At 47.0% G+C, this 18,513-nt stretch overlaps 1 protein-coding gene across 1 annotated transcript in view; it reads left to right on the forward strand.

Annotated features, from left to right (window-relative positions):
• The window catches only part of ADARB2 (adenosine deaminase RNA specific B2 (inactive)), a 364,115-nt gene that overhangs the window by 185,798 nt on the left and 159,804 nt on the right, over positions 1-18,513 (forward strand). The gene's annotated exons all lie outside the window — the stretch shown is intronic.

Genomic DNA, 18,513 nt, shown 5'->3' on the forward strand with positions numbered 1-18,513 from the left:
GAGGCCTTCACAACGCGGGACCCCCGAACCACCCAGGCCGGGGCGTGGAGCTCTCCCTCTGTGACACCGCAGGGCCTGAGGCTCCTTCCTGGAGCGTCCTGCTCCGAGTGGGTGCAGCCCAACAGGAGGGCTGGAGATGAGCAACTGGTAGTTTGGGGAGAAAAAGCAGGAGCTTAGACTCAGGTCTCATGCCTTCCATCACATTGCTTTAAGTAACTATGTAAGAGAATAAATCAATGAACCCCAAGGAAGAAAACTGCTCAGAAAACCTGTGAACCTGCCTGTGGACATGGTTTTCATTTCTCCCCATTGGTTATTTTAAACCCACAGGCCCCTGAGGACAGAGGAGTAGTGACTGCCTGGGCCCTTTGGGGAGGAGATGGGGTCCCCGGCTCCTAATCATGTCACCCTAGCCTCACTGGGGGGACTGATTCCTTCTCACTGTTCTTTAAAGTGCACTTATCCATCCATTTATTCCACAAGTGCAGACCAAGGCTGTAATTTGGGTAGCAAGCAAATGGGTGTCCCCACCTGTGGGAGCAGTTACTATCGAGGAGGGCAGGGACAGTGACAAATACACAGTAAACTGCAGAGTAAATGTGCAGGATCCTCCCTCCGGGACGCACAGGACTGGTCATTCTTCTCTCTGAAGCTCTCCCTCCCTGGCTCCCCAGCTCAGCACCTCTGGACACACAGGGTGAATCCAGCTTTCTGAACAGACAAGTCTTACTCTCCTGGAAGGTGTTTACCTCCACCCACCCACCGGGGTGGGGACATCTGTCCCTCACCTCCTGCCGCACCTGGGGTCACAGGTCAGCACTGTTTCCCCAGCCCGTGTGGTCACTGGCACGCGCCCACCAGGTGTCCTCGATTTCCTCCAGTCGTGCCCCCACCCCCGTGGCCTCCTGCAGGGTGGTTCAGACCCTTTCCCCTGCCATCCTCTCCCTCCCCGTTTCTGGCCCCCAGTCTCTGCAGACCTCCCAACCCCGTCTTTGTTGTGTCCTACACACGCTTCCACCACAGAACCGGTCCCTGGGTTGCAGGTTTTGCCAGTTAGCACCAATGTCACCTCCCTAGACTGTCACCCCCCAGGGGCAGGAGCCGAGTTTTACACCCTGTGATTCCCTGGAATTTGCACAGTGGTGCCCAGAGTTCAAGGTGTGAGAGCAAAATGTGTTTTGTACACAAATACACAAAAGGAGGAGAAGGCATTAATTCGCCGGAGGAAAGGCTGGTGTGATGAGACACAGGTGTGTGTGTGAGGTGTTAATACAAAATGTAAACACGAGGCCCACAGAACAGCAGACGTCAGTGGACTCGACACAAGGATTCGGCATTGGAAGGCTGTGCCTTGTGTCATCCGGTTTCCCTGACTCTCGTAAATCATCCCACTACCTGTTTTGTGTTTCCACCTGGGTGACCCACAGGCACTTCAAAGCTCCAAAACTGAACTCCCCATCGTTCCCCGCTCCACAGATTTGCTGCTGTTTTTCCATTTTTTGTCCTGGTGAAAACCACCAGAATCCACTCAAATTGTCTGACCCCAAACCTCTCTCTCCCCTTATCCCATATTTCAAGTCAACAGGTCCTGTAAATTTATGTCCTAATATATCTCGACTCCCTTCCCTCCCCACAAACAAAGCTCTCTCTGATCTGAGGCCCACAGGGTCACACACACACAGCCCACACATGACCCCCCAGCAACACGGATCTCCGGGCCCCTCATCCCATTCCCTTATTTGGATGGCGCTTCTCCCTTGTGTTTGGGTAACTCCTACTGATCCTTTAGGAAAGGTTCCATGAACGAGGCCACCATCATGGCCACCTTCTCGCCCACCCTGTCACCCCATGCATTCTGCCATTGCACCTACTGTAATGTTTGGACCCACTTTCTCAAGTGTAGACATTATATCTTGTTAATCTCAGTGGTCTCATTATCTGGCACACAGGAGATGCCCAACATGTTTGTTGAAATCTTAGGCTGAATTGTTTTCGCTGAGGGCAAGATGATGACGGGTGTATTGAATTATAGCATAAATAAACTTGATTTGTAATCATCTAAATGACCACAGGCAAAGACGACTGCTTTGTTCAAATGGTAGTATGCAGAGGCTACTGTTCAGGGAAGAATGATGTCTAATGGGTAGGTGCGGGCACTATCCTTGGTCCTGCCTTATTCAGTATTTTTAGATGTGGAAATAGATCATAAATTTCTGAAGGCACACAGACCTGGAAGCATGGGTAGTGTAGTGGATGTTAGAACTGGAGGAAATTAAGCCACAGAAAGTTTAAAAAGAAAACATATCTTAGTTTCACACACACCCCCAAAATGAAAACCAGAATAAGAACAATTAGTTTTCTCCTGATAATTGAAGACATATAGAAATAGAATTCTCTAGCCCTGTGGGGTTTCAGAAGGAGGACAGTGGGTATATTTTACAAGGATGTAGATTATAATAATGTAAGAAAACCCTTCTGGAGAGCTCTGACTGTGGAATGAAATATTTTGTGGAAAAGTGAGTTCACATTCTTTGGAGGCTGAAAACTACTCCTTTGGGATCTTTCTGCCGTAGGGTGCGAGTCTGCTAAGAAATGTGAGGGTGTCTTTATTAAGGGTTCTCCTTTCTTTGGCTCTTAGAAGCAATTTACACAATAGATTTTATCTATATTTACATCTGAAGATCACTTACACATAATCTTCCATATGACATAAAATTTATAAAAAAATTGGTGTTCTGGAGTTAATAAAGACTGAAATTATGTGCTTATGATAAATCCTGGCTATTACACAGCTCCATTAAATATATGCACACACAGATAAGTGGGATTCCTGCAGTTTGTGAAAGGAATATATCTTTAATGCTATTTTGAGCTAGTCATGATTTTAAGTTGCTGCTTTTCATTCTAAGTATAAAGTTCTGTTCATTCAGCTTTAACATTTTCAGTTATCTTTATTACATGTCATTTGTTAACCCTACAGTGCCTATAGTGTATGGCAATACATATTTGCATCAACAATATTTTGGCTTATAACTTCCAATCACTGGAGTTGGAAAGATATATGTATTGCATTTCAGATATCAGTAATCAATACCCCTTTTGATAAAGTAGATAAGCACATAATGCCCTTCAAATGTGCTTGTATTGGAAATAGTTGTGGTTATATCTGAGTTATTTTGCTGCAGACAAACAGAAATGGATTTGGGAGGTGGCTCAGGGTACCTGCCCTGCTAAATGGACTGTGGCTGAGAAAGTCCGAGACAGGGTTTGTGCATCGGGGAGAAAGTTGGCTACATAACCTTGAAGGGATTTCCAATGCTAAGTGTCCCAGCTCTCTGGCTGCCTTGCCAACGTCCAGACTACTCAGACTCACATGCAAGGTCCCACCTCACATCCATATGAAGTACATTTGCTTCTTCCAAACTAAACTGCTCATCATTCCCCATGCAAGTCCCATCCATTCTTGTCTCTAAGTGCCATACGATTCTGTTTTAACTTCTGCAGCTTTGTGATATATTTTGAAATCAAAGTGTAATGCTTCCATGTTTGTTCTTCTTTCTCAAGAAAAGAAAAATGCTTTGGCTATTTGAGTTTTTTGTGGTTCCGTATGAATTTTAGGATTTTTAAAAAATCTTCTGTAAAAATGCCATTTGGATTTTGATAAGGATTGCATTGACTCTGTAGATTACTTTGGCTAGTATAGGTATTTTAACAATATTGTCTTTCAATCCATGAACATGGGATATCTTTCCATTTATTTGTGTCTTCGATTTCTTTCATCAGTGATTTGCAGTTTTCAGTGTACAAGTCTTTTATGTACTTGGTTAAGTATATTCTTAAGTATTTTATTCTTTTTGACATAAATGGCCTTGGTTTTTAAATTTCCTTTTCTTTTTCTTGTCTATTGCTCTGGCTAGGACTTCCAATACTATGTTGAATAGAAGTGGCAAGAGTGGGCATTCTTGCCTTATTCCTGATGTTAGAGGAAAAGCTTTCAACTTTTCACCATTGAATTTGATGTTAGCTGTGCTCTTGTCATATATGACCTTTATTATGTTGAGGTAAATCTCTTCTAAACCTAGTTTGTTGAGCTTTTATCATGAACAGATGTTGAATTTTGTCATATAATTTTTTCTGCATCTATTGAGATAATCATATGATTTTTAACCTTCATTCTGTTAATGTGGTGTATCACTGTTATTGATTTGCATATATTGAACCATCCTTGCATCCCAGGGATAAATCCCACTTGATCCTGGTGTACAATCCTTTTAATGTGCTTTCTTATTCAGTTTGCTAGCCTTTTATTAAGAATTTTTACATCTATATTCATCAGGGATATTGGACTATAGTTTTCTTTTCTTGCAGTGTCTTTGTCTGGCTTTGGCATTAGGGTGATGTTGGCCTCATAAGATTTGCTTGGAGAAGTATTCCTTCTTCATCAGTTTTTTGGGAAGAGTTTACTGCAGCATTGTTCACAATAGCCAAGATATGGAAACCATCTAAATGTCCACCGATGGGTGAATGGATAAAGAAAATGTGCATATACATACAATAGAATTTTATTCAGCCTTTAAAAAGAAGGAAATCCTGCCATATGCAACAACATAGATGAATTTTGAAGATGATACGCTGAGTGAAATAAGCTAGTCACAGAAGGACAAATACTGCATGATCCCATATGTGAGATGGTCAAACTCTTAAAGCAGAGAGTAAAATGGTGGTTTCCAGGGGCTGGGGGTAGTTTTTGTTCAAAAGGTATAAAATTTCAGTTAGGAAAGATGACTTAGTTCTACAGATCTGCTGTGTAGCATAGTGTGTGTATTTACAGTACTGTATTGTGCACTTAAAAAATGGTTAAGATGGTAGATCTCACGTAAAGTGTTCTTATCACCAAAAACAAGAGGGGAGGAGGGAAACCTGAAGGTGAAGTATCTTTATTATTTTGATGTGGTGATGGTTTCATGGGTATATACGTATCTCCAAACTCATCAAATTGTGTGCATTCAGCAAAGGAAACCATAAACAAGACGAAAAGACAACCCTCAGAATGGGAGAAAATATTTGCAAATGAAGCAACTGACAAAGAATTAATCTCCAAAATTTACAAGCAGCTCATGCAGCTCAATATCAAAAAAACAAACAACCCAAACCAAAAATGGGCAGAAGACCTAAATAGACATTTCTCCAAAGAAGAGATACAGATTGCCAACAAACACATGAAAGAATGCTCAACATCATTAATCATTAGAGAAATGCAAATCAAAACTACAATGAGATATCATCTCACACAGGTCAGAAAGGCCATCATCAAAAAATCTACAAACAATAAATGCTGGAGAGGGTGTGGAGAAAAGGGAACCCTCTTGCACTGTTGGTGGGAATGTAAATTGATACAGCCACTATGGAGAACAGTATGGAGGTTCCTTAAAAAACTAAAAATAGAACTACCATATGACCGAGCAATTCCACTACTGGGCATATACCCTGAGAAAACCATAATTCAAAAAGAGACATGTACCAAAATGTCCATTGCAGCTCTATTTACAATAACCAAGACATGGAAGCAACCTAAGTGTCCATCAACAGATGAATGGATAAAGAAGATGTGGCACATATAAACAATGCAATATTACTCAGCCATAAAAAGAAACGAAATTGAGTTATTTGTAGTGAGGTGGATGGACCTAGAGTCTGTCATACAGAGTGAAGTAAGTCAGAAAGTGAAAAACAAATACTGTATGCTAACACATATATATGGAATCTAAGAAAAAAAATGGTCATGAAGAACCTAGGGGTAAGACGGGAATAAAGACACAGACCTACTAGAGAATGGACTTGAGGATATGGGGAGGGGGAAGGGTAAGCTGTGACAAAGTGAGAGAGTGGCATGGACATATATACACTACCAAATGTAAAGTAGATAGCTAGTGGGAAGCAGCCGCATAGCACAGGGAGATCAGCTCGATGCTTTGTGACCACCTAGAGGGGTGGGATAGGGAGGGTTAGAGGGAGGGAGACGCAAGAGGGAAGAGATATGGGGACATATGTATATGTATAACTGATTCACTTTGTTATAAAGCAGAAACTAACACACCATTGTAAAGCAATTCTACTCCAATAAAGATGTTAAAAAAAATTGTGTGCATTAAATATTTCCAGATTTTTCTATATCAGTTATAACCCAATAAAGCTCTTTTAAAAATATGAAACATATAGGAATGAATAAATTATCAATTAAGTAACTACTATCAAACCAATCAACTTGATAAGTTACATCAGGATTCTCAAGCTAATTATTACCTCACTTGATCACCCTCTTCTTGTTCCATGACTCTATTCTAGAGGTCTTCATTCTTTGGGACTTCTCAGTAAGCCCCCAAATTTAACTTTTATAACAGCATAAAAGTGTGGTATTAAAAATTGGTAACCATCCATTAAGTGAAACTTGGAGTTTCTAATGGTTTTCAAAACTTTTTGCACTTTTTAAAGACAAATTCTAAGATCAGAATACTAAATAATAATAATTCCAAACCAAGCGAGGAACTAAAGATGGCGTAAGTCCAGGGCTTCCCTGGTGGCGCAGTGGTTGAGAGTCCTCCTGCCGATGCAGGGGACACGGGTTCGTGCCCCGGTCCGGGAAGATCCCACATGCCGCTGAGCGGCTGGGCCCGTGAGCTATGGCCGCTGAGCCTGCTGGCGTAAGTCCAGATGTGACTGCTAAATGTTATCTGAAAACCTTGCATTTTGCCAACAAAAGGAAGGTCGTGACATTCAGCGGCCTCGTGCAATTAACAGCACGTTCTAGACACAAGGAGAAGCAGGGGGCCCTCATCTGTACCTTCTGCCATGTAAGCGCCCAAGGTAAACCCAGCCTGCGGTCGTGGCTCTCATAGGAATGCCTCTTGCAGTGTCTGCCTTCAGCTGCAGAGGGAAAAGAGGAGCCGGATGCAGCTGAAGCCACCGCCTGCTCCTAGAGGGCCATCGGGCCAGGCTGGGTGGCCGGGCAGCGCTGCTGCAGCAGAGGACCATGGGGGTTGGCGATTCAGCCACGGGTTGGCCCAGCTGGGGGCTTGGGCAACAGCTTCATCTTTCCAAGCACCGTCCTCTCGTTTGCGAAATAACACAATTTCAGGAGTCGCTCTCCTGGATTTCATACTCAGTAACTCAGGCAAGCCTAAAGGTGTTTCGCTATGACATGGATGTGGTTCTCCTGTGATCGTCCCAGCTCGTTTGGGGTGTCAGCTTTACACGATGGCTACTTCTGCTTGTGAAAAGGAAACTCACTTAAGTTCTGGTTCTGAGAAGCCAGGTCCCTTTCGTCCCATGATGAGAATGGGCTGCCAGGGCTGCCGCTTTGCTGGGGCTGAAAAGTCTGCTGGCCTCCATGACCCAGATCCTCTTCCAGCTCCTTAGATGTAGCTGGTATTTCCCCCACGAGCTGCTGGCTGCCTCTCCGTCCTAAAGCATCTGGACGCTGGAGTAGTACCGTGTGCCATGAGATCATCTAGAAGTGGACCCACCCAGATGGGCGGGCATACGTGAGCTGGGCATGCTTCATCAGGTGTGGACAGCAGGCGCTGAGCCCCAGTCAACCCACAGCACCAGGGAACAGTTTTGCCCAGAGCAGATGGCAGCTCCCACCGCAGACCTGGAGCGAGAGGCCCGAGTGCTGAGCAGACTCGCCTTCACTCCCCAGGGGTCACTGCCGGACCAGCTCAGGCCTCCGTCTGAAAGCGTTTCCTACAACAAACTAAATAGGCAACTGGGCCTGACTTTATTTTGCTTGGTGCTGTTTTTCTATTACTTTTCAGTTTCACGAATACTTGAATTTTCAAGTGATACTGTTATTTTAGAGGGAAAAACTCAGAAAAAAAGGATGGGATTGATCCCAACAACCTCGCTTGGATGACATATTAAAAACACATCGGCTGAGCAACGACTGTTGTAAATAGCTGGCCCTGTGTGCAGCACGTCAGTGTTAGACTTCCGATTCCACTCTAATTATAGAAAGAAGGCTGCCATCCCTGCAGCGGGGAGCACTTCAAATGACAGCAGAGGAAGTAAATTCCTGGGCCTCCGTGTCCCAGGCAGACAGACGGCTTTCATTTCACGAAGAGGGGCCCAGCGCTGTGTCAGAGCCAGCTACCCAGTGAGCTTAATGTGCTTTTAAATAAAAAAGCTCAAGATGGAATAAAGGAAGTAGAAGGAGACTTTGCCATCCGCCAGCACAAACATTTATTTTTATTTTCCCAACGCACGGAGTGCCGGAACTGTGTCAGGAACGCTGACATTATTCATTTTGAGTTTCGCTTGCCATCCCTGGGGAACAAAGCTGACCAGTTAACAGCCAGTGTGTGCTGGTTTCATGGGCACTGTTTCGGCGTGGGTTCAGTGCCCACACGAGGTGTCATGTCACCCTCTAATCCTGCATCTCCCTCAGGCGCCAGCAGTGGAAGCTCCATGGCTTTAAAGTCGACGCGGCCCGAACAGAAACAGTTGGAACAGCTCCCACCCGATGCGCCTTCCAAGCTCAGTCTAATTCTCAAGGCCTGAGAAGGAGAAAGTTATTTCTCACAAAGCTGCACAGGCCTTAATGAGTTCTTGAAAACCTAACCAAGCATTTTTTTTTTTTTTTTTTTTTTTTGGTTCACTCCGAAAGATGCTTGCCTTGAAGAACTGACAGGAGCTTGAAAACCAGTGATGCCTTTTTACACAAATGCTCTTCCTGAGTCCTGAGTCTCTCCAGCTGGTAGCGAAGAGCTAAATTGATAAACACTTAAACTGTTAGATACAGACAAAAAGTATTATAACTTTTATATGGTAGATATAATCCCAGAAATGGCTCTCCTGGTTTCTGAGAATGGATCATGGGAAAGGGAGAGAAAGAGACAGAGGGAGAAAGAAAGGCAGTAAATAGATTTACAGCCAAGATGGCAAGTCGAGGCCAAGCCTTCAGAACTGGACTGACACCCGCCTTAGCTTCCTTACTTTTCTTCCTCTTCTTAGAATCCCCTCCATTCTGTTCTCAACCCGCAAGGCCTGGGCCTGAACTTGTCCTTCCTCGGTCCCAATTCACATTAAAGTTGAATCTGCACCAAAGCCCAGGGCTCAGACAGCAGTGCTGATGGGCCACAGGACGTCCACCTTCAGGGACACGAGTCTGGAAAAGTCTGATGAATTCAAAGTGTGAGAATTGTGGTCCCTACAACACAGCCTCATGGAAAATGTTCTCTGAGTGGCTCCTCTGTGGAGAATGGGGGTGGCCTGGATCTATCCACGGTGTGTGACCTCAGATACATCAACTTAACCATGAGGATCCCAAGAGGAGCAGATGGATGTTGTCTTATTCACCTGCATGCGTGGCATTTTCAAAGGATCTAGACCTGTTTAGGAAGAACTTACACATCTGTAAACACTTGGATGGAAACAGTGTGCAGTTGCTCAGGATGTCTCTCTGGGCCTCACACATGTGCCCAATCCACACCTGGGGGGAGGAGGGGGGTCTGGAATTCCTTCTCTCCATCCAGAGCTGTCAGTGGGGCCTGCCTCCCGGAATCCACGAGATGCCAGGATGACACAGGCATGGGACATCTCACAGAGTCAGAGCCGGTGAGTGACCCCTGTGAGGACCCCTCCCCAGGAGCTCAGAGGGTACGGACGTGCTCACCTGAGGTGAGCGTTAAGGATATGGGGACTCCTCAGCACCGCTCCCATGCTGTCAATGACGTGCTGCTCGTCAGCCCGCAGTGCTGGCGGGTGAGTTCTCACTGGATCCACACACTTCCTAGGTTTTCCATCTGATCCCACCCTGAGGAAGAGGCCTGAGCTCAGGCCTGGGTATTAGCACAAAAGACAGATGAAAAATTATAAAGGAGAAAATGAATGGCCCTTCAGTCGGAACTCTGGCCATGACCTCAGGAGTGAATGGGACTCGGGCGGCAGCTGGCGCAGCAGCCAAGAGGCAACCACGGCTCAAGGGCCCAGCAGGCTCCTCGCCAGGATCAGATGCTGCTGTCGATGCAGGACCCTCCTGGGTGGGTGAGGGGTCCTGGAGGGTGGCCGGCCCCACCCCGGCTCCAGACCTGGACCACCTGTGCTTCCCTGGTGCCCAGTGTCCCTGGGTACCTGACACACCGACTCCAAGTTATGCCAAGTGCTTTCCAGGGACGGGGACAGCACCGCCCCCTCCTGCCACATTCCTGGGAGGCGTCAGTCAGACTTCATGGCGGGGGGCGGTGGGGGGGGCCGTGGCTGTGGCTCCTGGAGCTGGGGCTCTGGCTGGAGACGGGCTCTGCGGAGGGAGAAGGGAAACCAGAGACAGACGCCCTCCCCGCAGCCTCAGTGCGGCGCCCGCCACCCCGCCCCGGCCCCTTCCTCACCGGGCGCTACCGGCCCTGGGCGCCGCCTGGCAAAGGACTCTCAGATTTCACCTTGGAGGACACTGACCCCCAAACTTGCCCACAGCCCCCCGCACTCTTCAGGCCCCTCGTAGAAGGGGGGTCCCACAGGATTTGTCCTCTTGCGTCTGGCTTGTCTCACTGAGCAGAACGCGTCGTGGTTCATCCGGGTTATCCCGCTCTCATCACTAAAAATTAACAGGGAACGTGAAGAAGGTGCCTTGTCACTCTCTCTAATCCATCTGTGTCCAGAACTATCTTTTTGCGGCTCCCCCCCGCCCCCCGCCCAGAGGACACGGTTCTCCTGAGGGTCCTGTGAGGACGGAGATGGGGATTGTCCAGCCAACAGCAAACCAAACCGTTACCACGGCAGCCGGGAGCTTCCGGCCCCCCTGCCCTGAAGCACCCCCATGCCCACAGGGAGGCGGGCACTTCATGCACTTTTTTGAAGTTTTCAAACTAAAAGAAGTCATGCTTCTTCCTTGGCCCCACGCACAGTTTTTAAAAACCAGGGCAGTCGAGGTGTAACTAACACACAGGAAACCCACTCTTTTTGGTGCACATGCCTCAGAGTTGTGATGAGCACAGACGGTCTGCAAAGCACCATCTCCTATAAAATACCGAGAAACACTCCCCCAGCCCCGCCCCCGCTGGAGAACGTGGCAGAAAGGACACCCCGCCTCACCCCGAGGCTGCCCCTCACACTGAGCACAGAGCACTGGAGTCAGAATCAGTTCTCTCCTTTTTGCTGCTGGTTTTTTTCCGTTACATGATGCGCTGTTGCTTATTTATCCTTTCTCACCGAGTAGAAAGCCTTTGAACTGTGTCCAGTTTGGGGCGATTATGAGTAAAGTGGCTGAAACAGTCACGCACAGGTTTTCGTGTGAAGGAATGTTTTCATGTCCTCTGGGTAATTTCTGAGACACGGCATTGCTGGTTCACAGGAACTTGGTCTGTTTAACTTCATAAAAAATGTGGCCAGCTCTCCGCCATGTCGTTTTGGACTCACACCGGTGCCATATGAGAGCTCCAGTCTTCTGCATCCTCGTCAGCACTTGGTACTCTCAGTTTTGTACATCGTTAGCTGTTCTAATAGGCATAGAGGCTCCACATGGTGGCTTTAATTTGCATTTCCAGACAACTCCTGACGTTCACTGATTATCCTCACCTGTATTGGTTTGCCCTCCAGTCTCTTCTTAAGCGAAGTGTCTGTTCAAACCCTTTCTCCGGTTTTTATCAGGTTATTCATTTTCTTTTTTAAAATATTTATTTGGTTGCACCAGGTCTTAGTTGCGGCTCACGGGCTCCTTAGTTGTGGCATGCAAACTCTTAGTTGTGGCATGCGTTTGGGACCTAGTTCCCTGACCAGGGTTCGAACCCGGGCCCCCTGCATTGGGAGCATGGAGTGTTATCCACTGCACCACCAGAGAAGTCCCTATTCATTTTCTTACTGTTGCACTGAGAGCACTCTGTATAGTCTGACGCTGGTCCTGTGCTAGTTGTGTGACCTGCAAATACTTTCTCCTTCTGTGATTTGTCTTTTCATTCTCTTAAAAGTGCACCTCGAAAGCACAAGTTGTTAATTGGCATGAAGTCACATCTTAAGGTGGGTCTGTGCCGAAAACTCTTCCAGGCACTCAAGTTCAGACGAATCATTTTGGTCGATTATAAAAAATAAAGCAGAACATTTGTTTATTATCTACACCAGAAAAGAATGAAGGCATTTCATTAATCAGATGTAAAATGACTCATTACTGATATGAGTATGCACGTTTATGGAGCCCCATTAACTACCTTCAGTAGGAGAGAAATAACATAAACCTGTTAGGACTGTCACTTGTGTCCCTAAGGAGGACAAGGGTCCTTAAGGGGGACAAAGGTCTCTAACCAGGAGGAAGGTCCCTAACCAGGACCTGGGTCCCTAACCAGGACCAGGGTCCCTAACCAGGGGAGCACCTCCCACTGTTTCCCACTTGCTAATTCACACACCGAGCGTTTCTGAGTGCCGTCTCTGTGCCGGGCCCAGAGCTGGGGCAGGTCCAGGCCCTCTGAGGACACACGTGGAGGCTGTGTAACAAGTGCTTGAAGGAAGCTGTCTCTAAAATGTGACCATGTCCCGATCTGCCCATCTCGGCTTAAAGACCCACCCAGCACCGTCACACACCCATTCCCTCAGGGCGGGAGCGGTGTCAGCTGTCCCCAGCACCCCAACCCCACTCACCGCCACATCAAGTCCGTCTCAATGGCTCACAAGCCACCCTGACCCCACTGCAGGCACCCCAGTGTAGGCCCTACCCAAGTGCCCTGCCTCCCGCCCAGCCCGGCCCTCACCCCGTTCCCCACACACACTGCTCCCAGGTGGCCTCTCCAGCACTGACGGTGCAGTGCCCTGAGGGGCGTCAGGAAGCAGGGCTGCACGGCGTTGCCGTGACCTGCTCGTTACAGACACTTAGATGTCTGCAGGGCGGGCGGGGTTCCATTTCTCATTGTAAATGGTGTTCATGCTTATAAGTTACTTCACTGGGGCTGTATATGAGTAGCTACATTTACACACACGCACACATGCGGGGTCACTCTCCCTGCCACAGACCTGCATCCCAGGCTGCAAATCACCATCACCACCACCAGTCTCTGGTCAGGCTGTGGCCCAAGGGGTTGGCAGAGGCTGAGTTTACATGGTCATCCCGGCTCCTGCTGGAAGCCGTGATCATTTGTGCAGCACTACTGTCCCTGTCCACCCATGCAGCTCTAACAAAACACCGCAGGCCTGGCAGCTCATCAACAACAGGCACCGACTCCTCACGGTCCGGAGGCTGGCGACCAAGATAGGGCACCGGCAGGTTCTGCATCCTCACCTGGGGGAAGGGGTGGGGGGTTCTGTGGGGTCTGTTTTATTAGGGCACTAATCCCATCCTGGGGGCTCCACCCTCATGACCTCCCAGAGGCCCCACCTCCTATTCCCATCACATTGGGGGTAAGGACTCAACACATGGATTTGGGGGACGCAGACACTCCCTTACAGCTCCTGTTTACCAGGAGGTTTTCTAGGGACTTTTAGCCAGTGGGAACCACCACACTTAACACGAGCACACTGACAGAGGCACCAGCAGAGCCCGAAGGGCAGCCCAGAGGCTGCTGAGGGTGGGGAGAAGGGCCCGGAGGGAACAGGAGCAGATGGAGGAGAAAGGCCCATAGGCCGTGAAACATAGGTCTGAAAAGCTGAAAGAAAACCTGAATAGTTTTGCTTTGGAAAATAGAATCCCAAAGGCAAAATAACTATTAAAGGGCTTCCCTGGTGGCGCAGTGGTTGAGAGTCCACCTGCAGATGCAAGGGACGCAGGTTCATGCCCCGGTCTGGGAAGATCCCACATGCCGCGGAGCGGCTGGGCCGGTGAGCCATGGCCGCTGAGCCTGCGCGTCCGGAGCCTGTGCTCCGCAGCGGGAGAGGCCACAGCAGTGAGAGGCCCGCATACCGCCAAAAAAAAAAAAAAAAAAAAAAAAAAGCTCAAACTCTTTCCATCATCCCTGTCTCTCAACATATTTCATTAAAAACACTATATTAAGGTGAATTAAATGACAGCAATTTCTTTGAAAAAATTTTTAAAAATAACTATTAAAATAATTTCAAAATCATCTGTGCTCCTTCAAGGGAAAAAAGATTTAGAAATTCACCTTGGTGCTTAATTGGGACAATTATTTAAAGTCGATCAGAGGCCAGGGAATGCACAAGAGATCCATATCTTTAAAGAATCCCTCTTAAAAACGTACTTTTCCTCATCAGGGCAAATATCTTTTAACAATTATATGCAGGGAGAGAATTAGATAAATTGCCCTTGAAATTTCTCCATTCTCATTTGGCGAGAGATAAATCCTCCAACCCCATGATAAAGGGATTATGAGTGAATTCTCATTTCCTCACCCTGGGAAGGACTATAATTATAGGGACCATATTTTCTGAAGCAAACATCAGGACAGCTGACCTGACAAGTACACGTGTATTTATAAAGACGATGGGATGAGATATTTGAAATGGAAAATGGCCCACAAGCACTAGGGCTGTACTGAGCTGCTCTGACACAGAAATAATTTTGTTTTGAGGCCTTCCTCATGATGCCATTGATACAGCATTTTGTTGTCGAGGTTTGAAATGTAAAATTGTTGCTGAAGCGATTTCCTCACAGCCCCATCCATGACACACAGCAGATTCTGATTTTAAAGGAGCCAATGCAGTTGAGTCAGAAATAACCAGTTTTCTCTGTCTCAGTAAAGATAGTCAAAGCAACACAGTATATAATGTTCAAATTAGTGTTTTAATATGGCCATAAAACCTGTCTGCATATTGTACACAAAATTGCCTTTTTCACATTTGGTCCACTGAATATTGGGGTCTGTCCCACTTTAAGCAAATCTGATGTTAAATTTTAAAAACTATACGTTAAGGAGAGATTACGTGTGTTGCTGGACAGCTCTCCATTGCACAAAGCTTTCTCCACGAGGCTGATGGGATGTGGGGTCTCCCATCATTTAAGCGTTTATAGATGATTATCTGCAGAGTGAGGGGAAGGCAGGAAACGGGTGGCAAGGACGCCTGGCCGTGAGCGCAGAGACAGGGCCAAGGCTACAGTGTAAGGCTGAGCAGAGAGGATGCCAGACTTTTCAGGAAGGCAGGAGATGAGGCCCTTGAGACAGGCAGGAACCGTGAGCACAGAGGCAGCCCCTCTGGGTACCGCACAGGGCAGAATCACTCCTGGAGGGCCGATTGTTGGCAGAGCAGCAAGTGTTGGGGGCAATGCACTCAGAGAGCCCTCCTGGAGGTGGGGTCAGCTCAGACACGGTAACAAGTGCCCCAAACGGGCTCAAACAGCCGACGGTCATGGTCTCCAGTCCTGGAGGCTGCAGTCTGAGATCAAGAAGTTGACAGAGCTGGTCCTCCTGAGGCCTCTCCCCTGGGCATGTAGACGCCGTCTCCTTCTTGCATCTTCACGTGGTGGTCCCTCTGTGGGTGTCTGTGTCCTCATCTCCTCTTACAAGGACCCCAGTCCTATGGGATCAGGGCCCACACACATGGCCTCATTTTACCTTCATCTCACCTTTAAAGACCCATCTCCACATAGGTTCTGGGGTCCTGGGGATTAGGCCTTCAACCTGTGGATCTGGGTCGAGACACTTCATCTCATAACATGGAGTAGAACCAGGCCCGAGAGGAAGCATGTGGAGTTTAAGGGCTGAGCCTGGAGAGGAGACACGGCAGACATGGTGACAGTGGCAGTGCTGGCAGGGTTGGAGGGCCTCCCAGGATGGGGGCACTGGGTTCGGAACGTCCACGCAAAGAAACACAAGAGTCCATCGTGGGGGCTGGGCCTTCAGCCCCAAGACAGGAGTTTCTCATGTGGACCCTGGGGAAGAAGAGCCCCCATGGTCCTCAGCAGGGCTTGCTTTCCTGCACTGCTTCCATAATCAATAACAATGTCCACTCAGTTAATACTGAAAAGCAAAGAAGCTAATTTCACAGATTCCCCTTTAAATCATTAAAGACGTGGTCTGTGTGAGACCCCAGAGGCTCACGTCCAGGGACTTTTACTCACTTACCATCAGTTCACTGTGGCCAGAAGATTCATGGCAACTGCAGTGTGCTTTGCAGATGGGACATATTTGCAGGAAATTTGAATGCTGTTCTTGTACAGAGACTTGGAGAGATTCACACAGCTAGATGTATAAATAGATATATGAATATATACACATCAGAGGCAGAGCAGAGAACCAGGAAGCAGCGTGGTGCCCTTCTGCGTGTGGCTAATGCCAGGTATCTCCCATCCCTGGTGGAAGGAGCATTGCGGTAGCAGCATCAGAAAAGAGAGTCTGGCCTGAGAAGTCAGCTTGAAGCTGGGAGAGCCTCTCCTAACTAAAGTTGTCAAGATCTCTCTAGATTTGGGTTTATAAGGGCCACACTCATACGGATCATTGATTTCCACAACTCCGAGTCCTCCTGGTTATTCATTTTCTGCAGCAAATCTGAATCCTTGTCTTTCTAAATTTATTTTTATTTCGGTTGCCAGACAATTATTCTCTTTTTTATAGTTTTCATCGGCTTTATTTCATTCAGGCAAAATGTGTTTTTTAGGGTGAAAACCTGAGATCTCCTGGGAAATCACGAGATGCCATCTCTTCTTAAGAAAAGGAATTGCTCCTTCTCAGGCACTGAAAAGATCTTATCTTTCCTAAATAAGTTACAAGCTTTCATTTTACCCAAAGTGAAAGGTTAAATAGGTACATGTTGTGGGGAGGCAAGAAAGGGCTCCTGGGGCGGGGGAGGGGGGGATCTTTTTACCTCCTGCTGTGTCCTGAGTTCACCTTGATGATTCATTGTATCAGGTGTCAGCTCCCCAAAAGGACCTCCCGGAAGATGCTGTTTGTTAGACTCGCTGCAGTGGGGGTGAGGGGGAACCCTCATCCTGTCGCTGTGGGAGATTAGGGCAGGATAGGGTTTGGACCTGGGATGGGCAACATTAAAGCAGATTTGCAAGCAGAGAACGGGCAGGGAGAAGGCAGAGCCCAGGACACAGCTTCACGCTGGGGGGCACCCCGAGGTGATGGTCTGGAAACGATCTTGATGAGAAGCTGCTGGAATTGATGAGTCAGCTGTTCAGTTGGCTCCGGGGTTGGGTGTTCCCTGGAGAAACAGCAAGCCTGGCCCAGCTCGGTCCCAGCATTTTTTCACGTAGATTAGGAATGACAAGGGCTTCTGTTCTCACTGGTGGACGCGGCCTGAGAAGTCCTCCCAGCTTTCTCTACAAACAGGTCCCTGGGGAAATTAGATAAAGGGTGCATTTCACTGCTTTGAATATTTGGTTGTGCATGAAATTATACAACTACTTTGGCTCTGTTGTTACTTTGCCAGGAAAAGGTATACAAATAATTACAACAAAATTATTTATTCTGAATGTCCTATTACAAATGAAAATTTGCAGCCACTCTTTTATGAATGAGCTGGTCAACTTATGAACCGGTACAATCCCCTAAGTGATGTGTATTAAAGAAAAAAGAATTATTTTAGTGTAAGATTATGTGTTATTTCGTTTGCATTCACGTAACACATGTTTGTGTGGTGGTGGTTGAGAAGGGGAATAGTTTCCATACACAAATATTACTTTCTTTTGGTAAATTCTGTAATTGGATGAACTAGAAATAGATTTGTATCCATTAAGAAATTCGGAAATTGACAATCATAAATGACTCTATTCCCTAAAAACTAGTAGTAAGAATATTAATTTTCAAAGCATTAACAATCCCAATAGAAAAGCTTTTCTGATACTATGAAAAAATTGGATCCAACACATTAAACTTTTTCAGGGAATAAAAAGGCAAACCCCAAACATAGTGTTAGCTCTGACCAGAGCTTAACTTTCCATTTTAAAAAGTGAAATAGTTTTTATCTATGCATTATTGTTCAATCATTGCTTCTGTTTCCTTGTTTAAAAGTTTTTGTTTTGGGCTTCCCTGGTGGCGCAGTGGTTGAGAGTCCGCCTGCCGATGCAGGGGACACGGGTTCGTGCCCCGGTCCAGGAAGATCCCACGTGCCGCGGAGCGGCTGGGCCCGTGAGCCATGGCCGCTGAGCCTGCGCATCCGGAGCCTGTGCTCCGCAACGGGAGAGGCCACAACAGTGAGAGGCCCGCGTACCGCAAAAAAAAAAAAAAAGTTTTTGTTTTTGTTTTTGTCTGCTTAGCTGGTTAGTCCACAGACACACAAGTCATTCAGTATTCTCAAAGTCTGAATTAGCCAGCACCCTAAGTTAGTAAATTTCTATTTCCTAATTATTTTGCTCATCATAATCATTATAAATTAACATTTTAAATTCAGATAGTAACTATTTTTAAATACGTATCAAACAATTAAACTTCTTCCAGGTGGCGCTTGATTTGCATCTGGCAGAAATCAGGGAAGCATCTGGTCCTTAGCAAGTCGCCTTGTCCTCACCTGCAGTCCCTCCTCACAAGCATCTGTCAGCTGCTTGTCCGTGGAAGCAGCACGTAAAGTTTGCTTTGTAAATAAATTGTACCTGTGAAAATCACGTAGTTCTGGGACAATGGAGTCACTCTTTCCATGGAGGGAAAA

This window comes from Monodon monoceros, unplaced genomic scaffold (assembly GCF_005190385.1).
Source record: "Monodon monoceros isolate NGI ecotype Baffin Bay Population unplaced genomic scaffold, NGI_Narwhal_1 Super_Scaffold_21, whole genome shotgun sequence".
In the NCBI taxonomy this organism is placed as follows: domain Eukaryota; kingdom Metazoa; phylum Chordata; class Mammalia; order Artiodactyla; family Monodontidae; genus Monodon; species Monodon monoceros.